The following is a 10713-nucleotide window of genomic DNA, read 5'->3' on the forward strand; positions in this document are numbered from 1 at the left end:
TAAATGCATATCTAACTTATGTTTGTGCCAAATGAACATCTCTAGTTTGAATTTAGTAACCAAAATGTTTCTAAATATCTTTTGATAGCAAGTTACTTAACCACGGTAAAATTGAGGATCAGAAAAAATGTAAGATGAAAGGCAGGATCCCCTGGCCATGTTGCTAAGAAACTAGTATTTTTAATAATTAACTTACTCTGTGCAGTAAATTTTTAGTTAATAAAATGTTGCAATATATTTTGAAATATGCTATCAGAGAAAATATATTTATGTAAAGCATAGATGTATGTGTGTGCGTATTTATATAATGTTTTATGTTAGTGTGTACAACTTGGGTTTCCCTATGAAATATTTCATTATGTCAGAGGAAGAAGAATATTTAAAGTTAAATATTCAAATGTCTTCCCTGCAAACACAATGTTAGTAGTAATGAAGAGGTGCATAAAATGAATATTACCAAAGAACTCTTGAGTTTACTCTTATAAAATGGTTAAAACTCTTATGAGTTGAAAGCTTTTCAGCTAGCTTCTAGGTTTTTTTTCAACAACTGTTTTATGGATATGATAACATTATTGTCTATATATAGCCTGGAGCAATGCAATGCCTTATCTGTATTACTAATTTACTGCTTTGTAAGCAGGTTACTTGAGGTCCAGGTTGACTTTTCTCAGGCCCTGGCCAATCTGTGTAATTGATGGTAGTGTGGTGTTAATATATGATGCACAGCATTTACATATTGACGGATGCCCTGAGGTGGAAACCACCTGCTGAATTGTTTTTCCAGTAGGACATGAAAATTTGTATATCTTAATACTCCATTAAACATTTAAAATCAAACTATGTTTCCTTTAAATGTCTTCTCTTTAAATGATAGTTTCTGTGAAAAAAAAAGGTTATTTAGTTAACATACTACTAATAAATAAAAATGAAAAATTATTGTTATCCCTCTTAAATTTTTTACTTTTTCTTTCAAGGGACTTTAGTGCCCTCTGCAGGTTATATAAAGAGATAACTAGTGACTATATTTTAAACCCTGTGATTTTTCCCTTTTAGAAGCAAAGCCTGGTAAGTGTGATCCATTTTATTTATATTGTTAACTTTGTTAATTTGCCAGTGATTGAAGTAAGAGTTTCTTTTCTTTGCCAGTTTTATAGTTTTGTTTAGTGTGAAGAATGTAATACCATTGAATTTTCCAAATCACTTAGCTGGCACTCTTTAAATGTTAGAACTATAGTAATACACATTCCCTCACAGAAAGCAGATTGGGAAAACATTCAGCGATTTTGAAATTTATTGAAAATGTGGAGAATAACTTGATTATTTCCCATTACATTATTAGAATATTATACATTGAAATAAAATAAGCCTTTTCCAGTATGCATCATGTAAATTTTAAAAATTACATGAGTTTTATTTCTTAATCTTGTTGATGAGTGATGATTGTGTTCAAGCTCAAAACACGAGACTACTTAGAATTTCTTTAAACAAAGTTAAGGTTGAACAGATAATGCTTTGGTATTATTGTTGCATAGGTCCACTAACCAGAAAGAGTATTTCTATTTGAAGAACCAAAGGGAAAGCTTTCGTATCTGAGTCACTCATTTCAAAGAACACATACTTTCTCAATGAGTATGACAGATTTGTTTCTAAAGGATATAGGAATTCATTTTGTATATGAAACTATAGAACTGGAGCACCAGTGGCACTTCTGATTCACTTAAAGCTGCCAGGGAAACTAAATATGATGAGAACAAGAGGAATGACTGGATCAAGTTAATAGAAATAGTTCTGCAAGCCACATAATGATCCTGATCATCAACCTTGAAAAGTAAATTAGAACAAGCAAATTGCTGTTGAAAAATTCTTTCAGCGCTCTGCTGTTGCTACTCAGCTAGTCATGACTCAACCAGAGACAAGGAAAAAGTGCACTCAGTTTTGCATTAACAAAGGAAACATTATTAAAGTGAATGTTTACATTCTGTTTATTGAAGTGTTCAAAGAATATTTGTTGCATCTTCAAGCAACCTGCTGTTCTCCCAGCTATTACAGTGCATGAGTGATAATAAAAATGAGTCATTTGTACATTTTAGAAAATTAAATAAATAGCATTTAACGTGTTTCTGAGCTATCTTACTTCAAAATATTGAGGTATTAATACTTTCTCTTTTAAAGATTTTTGTCACTAGGAAAAGTATCCTATTAAAAAAAAAACCTCATTCACTTGAATACACCTTTGAATTATTTTCAAATGCTTTATGTAACTTTCCTCCCAGAATCTACAATGCATAAGAAATAATCAACTGAAAATAATTTTTTAAATGAAAACAATTGTGAAGTTACTTGAGTGTGTAATTGAATATATAATATGTGCATTGGAAAAATAGCTTGATAATTATGAGAGCTTTTTTGAGCTACATTTATCTTGAGCTACTTCATAAGAAAAAGTTGAGAATTAAACAAGACAGCAATTGGAAGCAGGCATACCAATCTGACATTTAGAAATTTAATAAGTATTATATGTACTACTAAAATTGGGGGAAAGTCAATAATTAAAAATTCAGAATTTTAGCTTTCATCTGTGGAAAATGAACAATCTAAATCACTTTTAAATTTTAGAAGTGTAGTGTTTAATAGGGGTTTAAATACCATATTTTACTTGGTCCCTTGCAGGTGTTATTGAATACAATTCAGTATTCTGTAATCTCTTATGGATTGAGTAATTTTTGAAGAATTGTCTTCTTAGATTCACCAAGATGACCAGTTGTCAGTCTTCTGTATTTCAGCCTAAAAATCTTTCTGTCACACTTAGCAAAGATTATTAGCCTATGCTATAGGCTCTTGAGAACCTCTTTGCCAGATATTTTATTATTTACCATTTCTATAGTATTTACAGAGCATCATATAAAGTATAGAAATAATTGATAAAAAATATTTCATTTGAGTTAACCTGGATATTTTATATTTAAAATGAATATCTTATTTAACATTTTTCTAAGGAACTTCAGTCTTTGTTCATAATCTTAAAAGAGTTTTTTTGAATCTAAAATAAAGCAAATGCCAAGCTTCTAACTCCACTTTTGCTAAGGAAATCACCGGGAGAAGTGGTTAATAATGCTTACAGCTTGTTAACTGGTAGCAGCAAGAGGACTTTTTAACTAAGGTGAATGTAAGTGGCTTCAGGCCCATAATTAAAGTATTTCCCTCATACTAAAATAGTAAGTCATTTAATTTAATGTTAAAGGCCTAAACAAAGTTGAACATAACATATGATTTGGATTTAAAAACTGCTGACTAATCCAGTTGAAATTGAGAACTTAGTTTAGTCAATAAAAACTCATAATTAGTATTAAACTTTTACTGTGCTCCTATTATATACCATTCCAGAACTAGACAAAAAATAGTACCTGATTTTGAATGGTACATTATAACTCCTGCAATGTGTTAGCACTGTAATATGGAAGACTACTTCTATACATTGTACAGAAATTGTCCAAAGAGGTGTGATGGTTGAAGTTCACCAGGCAGACAAAGGAAAGAAGGGCATCCCAGGGACAATGTCATATCCCTGGAGGTCTGTCTCTCCAAAAAGAATCCCAGAAACCCAGAAACATCTAATATAGTAAGTATATACATTGCAAGGGAATATTTTTTGCTTCCAGATGTTTGATATTTAGATAAATATAAACTTCTAAAGAAATTACTATATTTAATTCCCACCTTAATATACAGACATACTAACGCATTCCTAAAGACTCAAATATACACTCACACACTCTGTCTCCCCTCTCTGCCTCCCTTCCTTGCTAATTTTGAATGAATGTTCACATGTGCTCGTATGAGACTTACCTCTGCATTATCAATGAAGAAAATGTAATGATGTATAAATTGGATTATACAGAAAATATATAAGTGAAGAGCTGTTATATAGTTTGTTGATATGCTAATATACGTTGTACTCAGTCAGTTGATAAACTAAATTTTTTTAAGTACACCCAGATGTTTATTTATAATATAACTTCTGTATTTTTGTCATTACCCACTGCAAGTGGATAATGCAAGAAGTCATGAAGCAGAGTTAATGCCAATCTAAAATGCCATGGTCTAAAAAGTCATAGCTTTTTAGCATTTTTATTTTTTTAATAGATCTTTATTGGAGTATACTTGCTTCACAATACTGTGTTAGTTTCTGTTGTACAACAAAGTGAATCAGCCATATGCATACAATTATCCCCATATCCCCTCCCTCTTGAGCCTCCCTTCCACCCTCCTTATTCCACCCCTCTAGGTCCTTGGCAAAGCACCGAGCTGATCTCCCTGTGCTATGCAGCTGCTTCCCACTAGCTATCTGTTTTACATTTGGTAGCGTATATATGTTGATGCTACTCTCACTTCACCCCAGCTTGCCCCTCCCGCCGTGTCCTCAAGTCCATCTATGTCTACGTCTTTATTCCTGCCCTGCCACTAGGTTCATCAGTACCGTTGTTTTTTTGTTTTTTGTTTTAGATTCCATGTATATGTGTTAGCATACAGAATTTGTTTTTCTCTTTCTGACTTACTTCACCCTGTATGACAGACTCTAGGTCCATCCACCTCACTACAAATAACTCAATTTTGTTTCTTTTTATGGCTGAGTAATATTCCATTGTATATATGTGCCACATCTTTTTTTTTTTTTTTTTTTTTGCGGTACACGGGCCTCTCACTGCTGTGGCCTCTCCCGTTGCGGAGCACAGGCTCCGGACGCGCAGGCTCAGCGGCCACGGCCCACGGGCCCAGCCGCTCTGTGGCATGTGGGATCTTCCCGGACCGGGGCTCGAACCCGTGTGCCCCACATCGGCAGGTGGACTCTCAACCACTGCGCCCCCAGGGAAGCCCATGTGCCACATCTTCTTTATCCATTCATCTGTCAATGGACAGATAAATTAAAAAACTAAATTTTTTAGTTCACATCCAGTAGAACTGGGGAACACATTGTTAACCTTGTTTCATTTGAGTATATATATACATACATATATACACGACTGTGCATATGTGTGTAAGTAAAACAAAAATGCAAGCTCTAGAGCACTGCTCTTATGTATTAGTTTGCAAACTTTACCCCACCTTCCTCACCAATATTTTGAACTCCTTGAGGACAATGACATTCATCTTTGCATCTTTGTATTCCCAGTGCCACTAGAAAAAGAAGCTTAGCCTTGATTCACTAACACAATGAAATGTTAAATATGAAATAAAGCAGGTTGTCCTCCCACCTGAGACAAATCAATGATGTCGAGTGATTATGGTTTTGCATGTGTGTATAAAAAGTCCATTGGGCAAACAGTTCCATTCACATTCAGCACAGGTGGTTTCTACCCTGTGATTGCCATCTCTAACACTATTTGGAGGGTTTGTCACCGTCTGTGATACTGCTCTTCAGACACAGTGTGCAGCGTTTTGGCTCAACCTGTTAGACTAGCAACAGCGGAGGCCTGCAGTTGCTGCCCATCATAGGACACATTCTTTGCAGTTGCACTTCCGTAAACCCTAAAGCATTTGGCACTCTCATCTTAGAAATTCCCTTCTGGAACTCACTCGACAATGGCTTTGTGAGCTCCCCACTATTCACCAGAGTCAATCCTGGTTTTGTTCAATATAATATGACCTGGTATGCTATGACTCCCCTCACCTCATAAAGTCACAGCTTTCGGTGAGTCCCATATACTGATGAAGTAGAGTTGCCAGTATCCAAGAATTCCAAGTGATTATTTTGAAAATTTCCATTTATCATAAAGGCAGAATGATGTAGAGGAAATATATAATCTTTGAAGTCATACAGGCCTGATTTCAAATCCCAGCTCTGCCATTTACAAGCTGGGTGGTCTTGGATAAATTACTTAATGTCTGTGGTCTTCACTTTCCTCCAAGCTTCATAGGGTATTGTGAGCATTGAATGATACAAAGTTCTAAGTACATAGGTATTTGATTAGAGTTCATTCCCTTCTACATCAAAGATTAAAAATGGCCTTTTCATGCAACTAGTTATTAGACAGTTATGCCTTCAGACTATCAAAATTATATGAATTGTCCATTTGACCTTGGTTTTGAATGTTCAGCTGTATATTGTATTGCAGGAATGCCTACTCCATTGCTTGAATGGGTCTTTGGGAGTTAATAAAATGGCCGTAGAACTGAGTGAGTTTAAGTGTTTATATAAAGTTTGCTAAAGTTTAACAATTCATCATTATTCATGGAAAGACATTTACGCAAAACTCACATATTATAAGGTGACATAACAGTCATATTCTGCCAAAAGTGGGATTGAGCGAAAATAAAATTCATCCACAGGAACATTGAACAAATGCAGTAATAACCCACAAACTATTAACAGAGCTCAATTAACTTCTGGAAGGCTTTTCTTTACAATGTCCAAGATACAGTCTGTACCATTCATAACTAATTGCTACGTGTGGGAATCATTTCTTCATAAGATGAACAACTGATTAAACCTGGTAAGGAAATAAATACATTCAGAATATTCTGACACATTATTTATTATGTAATATATGGTACTAGACTCTAGGGAAAAAAATGTAAAGATTAAAGGTAAAGATTAAACAAAGTGCTTGCTTTCCCAGAATTTACAATCTGAAAGAAAGAAATGCTTTAAGTACCAACTCTTACCTCTTGAATTTTCTTGAAATTTTTTTCTTAAAAATAATAGAAAAAAGTGATTTAATTGACAACATAATTTTTTTAAATGGCAGAGTTAAATGGCTTTCCTGGTGGCGCAGTGGTTGAGAGTCCGCCTGCCGATTCAGGGGACGCGGGTTCGTGTCCCGGTCTGGGAAGATCCCACATGCCGCGGAGCGGCTGGGCCCGTGAGCCATGGCCGCTGAGCCTGCGCGTCCGGAGCCTGTGCTCCGCAACGGGAGAGGCCACAGCAGTGAGAGGCCTGCGAACCCCGCCCCCCGCAAAAAAAAAAAAGGCAGATTGCTTGATTTATTGATTTAATGAAACATTTGAATCGTCAAATTTAGCTTCCTAGAAATCTGAAGTTTTGGATCAGGGCACTTAAATCTTAGTAATGCTAAAACGAGTTGAAAATAATTTGTTCTCTTTTAACAGAATAGGAACATTTTGTTTTATTCTACCAGCACTTTTGCCCAAATTAGCTCTACTGAATAAAGTACTCTGAGCTGCAGCTACAGACTTCTAATAGCAGTGGACATATTCCTTCATCTTCTCTAGGCCTGAGGCCCTACCACAACGCGAAGACTGTCTGATATCTGAAAGTGGAAAAGTGAATGGCATGATAAAATCATCGAGGCCTGTATGTGACCCTCAGGAAACTCGTGCTGAGGACCACTCCCCACACCCAGGGAGGGAGGAGCTTCCTAACTTCCCAGTCCTGCACCAGAGGCTTCCCTTGGGATGCCCAGTTGATGGTGCCTGAGAGCTTCCTAGAGGCCACATAAACTCACAGCTATTAATAGTTATTTCTCTTTATGTTTCTATTTCTAACAAACATGCTGGTTGTACATTTTTAATAGTAATATAAAGTTTCCTCTATTGATAAATTTTAAATGAATACATATAAAGCAAAATATAAATAATAGTTCAGGTAGTATTTGGCAACAGAAAAGTTGAAGCTCAAATGGGTACACAAAAGTTACCTTGAGCCTTTTTGAAAATGAAAGATTGACGCTCAGGGAATCTGAAATCAGGATGAGTCTTCATTGTTTTCCAGTAAAGCCCTTGGAGGGGTTAGTAAGCAGTGTGGTCAGTGGAGAATATAGTGTGACTTTCAGGTTAGGCAGACACAGTTCAAATGCCATCTCTGTTTAAGGAAACCTTGGACCCAGCGTCCTCATTTGTAAAATAGGAATCTTCATAAGATTGGTGTACGAATGAAATGACACAGCACATATAAAGTGAATGGTACACGGGTGATGGCACACATTCCCGTTGACTCGCCCTCAAATAATGATAGCTGTTTCTATTTTCTTAACGACTTATGAACTGGAAGTAGGTCACTATTATTTACATCCCAAGTATTTTCTTTTTTGTAATGTGCTAGCAAAATAGGGAAAAGCAAAATATTAAATCCCCACATTTACTGCAGGACAGACAAATTTAAAGTTTGTGTTAATGGCAAAGTTAGGTTTAGATTTCCATCTAGTTAAGCTAACCAGCCCCACTGCTTTTCCTTAAACACGCACACACACCACACGGGCGTGGGGACAGGGTGGGAAGATAGAAGAGAAAGAGAATGAACTCATTCACACATATATATTCTTGTAACAGATCATTTTCCTCTCTGGTCACGAGGAAGCTGAGAGCTGAAATTTTGACCTTTATTAAAGATGTGCAGAGTTTTTCATATATATTTTTTGTCATCTTTGTATTGAATCATTTTACAATTCTAACTTTACTTTCCTTTGCCTCAATTTCTCTATCTTTTTATCCTACTGTATCCTATTGTATTACTCTATCCTATTACATTGAACTTTATTAATATTATACTATTATATGCTTTATTTTTTATTTCCTCAAATCATTTTTGGAATGAGGTTGAGAATAATTACATATGCAAAAGGATGTCATTGATCCACCACTGATAATGTTCTAGGCAAAATTTAAGAGAAAAAGATCAGAGAAAACTGAATATGATTCTGAAACTGATTATGTCACTTTCCTGGTGACTTCTAACTCGAAGTATCTCACTCTTGTTCAAACACAGCTAACTTAGTTTTGCCACCATCACTGCTTTACATCAAAAACCATTAGAATCCATTTGCCTCTCTTTTAAAAATGGGACTCACATCATCAACAGCCCCACCAGTTTCAGGTATTCAAATACATATTGTCTTTCAGATTAATCTCCTCTAGAGGTGATTCTAGTGAAGCTATCATAGCAAGAAAGATATTTCGGGGACTTCTCTTTGCAAAAGCCTTCAAAGCTAATTTAGAAGCTGCAGAAGGAAAATGAATCTTATGATTGCCTCATTGTATTAAATAAAAAACCATTTTATCTAGCTTAATCAACCATCTTATAGTCATGGGGCTTAAATTTAAGAAATCAAATATTTGGAAGAATATGCCACATGGTTTAAAGGCTATTCACAAAGAAAAAGGAATTCCCAGAAAGATTTGGCACAAAGACAGAATCATGGAATAAGTGTGTAGTTAACCAAAGACTACTTCGAAGCTCAGTTGCAAATTCTGGTGTGTTTGTTTTTAAATGAATCTCAATAATAAGCACACCCCATATAGCATAATCCTACATGTTTCTAGCAAGCCAAAATATTTTCAATATCAGGATTTATTTGGGTTCTGTTTGTATAAAGCATAAAGATAAATTTTTAAAATAATCATTTGGGGGTCTTTTATAGCAAAGATCTATTTTGACAGGAAAATTATAGCAATTGTACCTGTAGTATATAGGAGTGAGACTGCTTAAAATGAAGGGGAAATAAAAGAGTATTTGTGCATGTGTTTTCATATTCTAATGTGGGTACTCTCTCAAGAGAAACTAAAAATTGTGTTTTATAGGTCATTCTCATTTTTATGACAATCTTGTGATTCCTTGTATTTAATGTTAAATGTTTCCTGACATTTTTACTTCAATTATTTTTAGTTATTCACCCACAAATGCAGTAAGGCTGACATAATTACCCCCTTTAATTCACAAAAGACGTGTATTTACCTATTTGTTATAAGGCTTTTCAAGCTAGCATGCTGTTACTGTGACAAGACTATTTTGAACAAACAGTAGGTAAAATCATATCGTATGTTGCACAGCAACCCCAAGAGCTGAATGTTAATTTAACCGGTAAAGACAAAGTAATTACAATAGTAAGAATCCTTATCTTTTGATGGAGTTAAAAATGGAACTCAAATTGTTATACAAACCATTGGCTTAGTAATCACTAGACAAAACAACCAACATGCAAAGTATTATTTGCAAAGTTACAACTAGCTACTAGAGATGCTGGTAGAAGATCTCAGTGTAGTGTCAGTGTGGATATTGGTGGCATACCTGCAGTATCTGACATATGGAGTGGATTATTTTTTAACACCTATCACCTCCATATGACAAAATTATTTTCAGCATACGAAAGGAACAAGAATGATGCCCAGAAAAGGGGTGCAGATAATAAAAATTGTTTTTTATTGAATATAAATGTACATATGTGTGTATCTCATATATGTATATATATGCCATATACATAATAATCATGCCAGTAAAAAATACAAAATAAAATATCACAGAACAAACTAAAATGTACTTACTTTTAAATTACATTGATGTATTTTTAAAGGGGGATGAATTTATACCTACATAACAGTTTGTTACAGTAACAAAAAATAACATTGCAGTAACTGATGTGAGTTTTAATAAAACCAAAACATGTGCAAAAGGTACAATTTAGACAACTAAAACATACCACTGATGGAACATTCTATTTTCTTGTTATTTTTTAGTTTAAAACAAATGATTAACGATGAAGGTATTATTCTAATTGAGTAAAAGATTAGATGTTTGAACCAAAATTTACACTTCCCAAACAGAAACATTATACCTCAGAGTTAGTATACTGTTTCACTATTATAATAAAAACTGCCCAGAAAGACCGAATTGAAGCAACCCAAGTTCTATTTCTTCATCTTTCCAATCACTGTGCTAAATTGTTAATTTCAACAACAACAAAAAAGCTGTTTAAACACAGG

This window comes from Monodon monoceros, unplaced genomic scaffold (assembly GCF_005190385.1).
Source record: "Monodon monoceros isolate NGI ecotype Baffin Bay Population unplaced genomic scaffold, NGI_Narwhal_1 Super_Scaffold_21, whole genome shotgun sequence".
Classification (NCBI taxonomy): Eukaryota; Metazoa; Chordata; class Mammalia; order Artiodactyla; family Monodontidae; genus Monodon; species Monodon monoceros.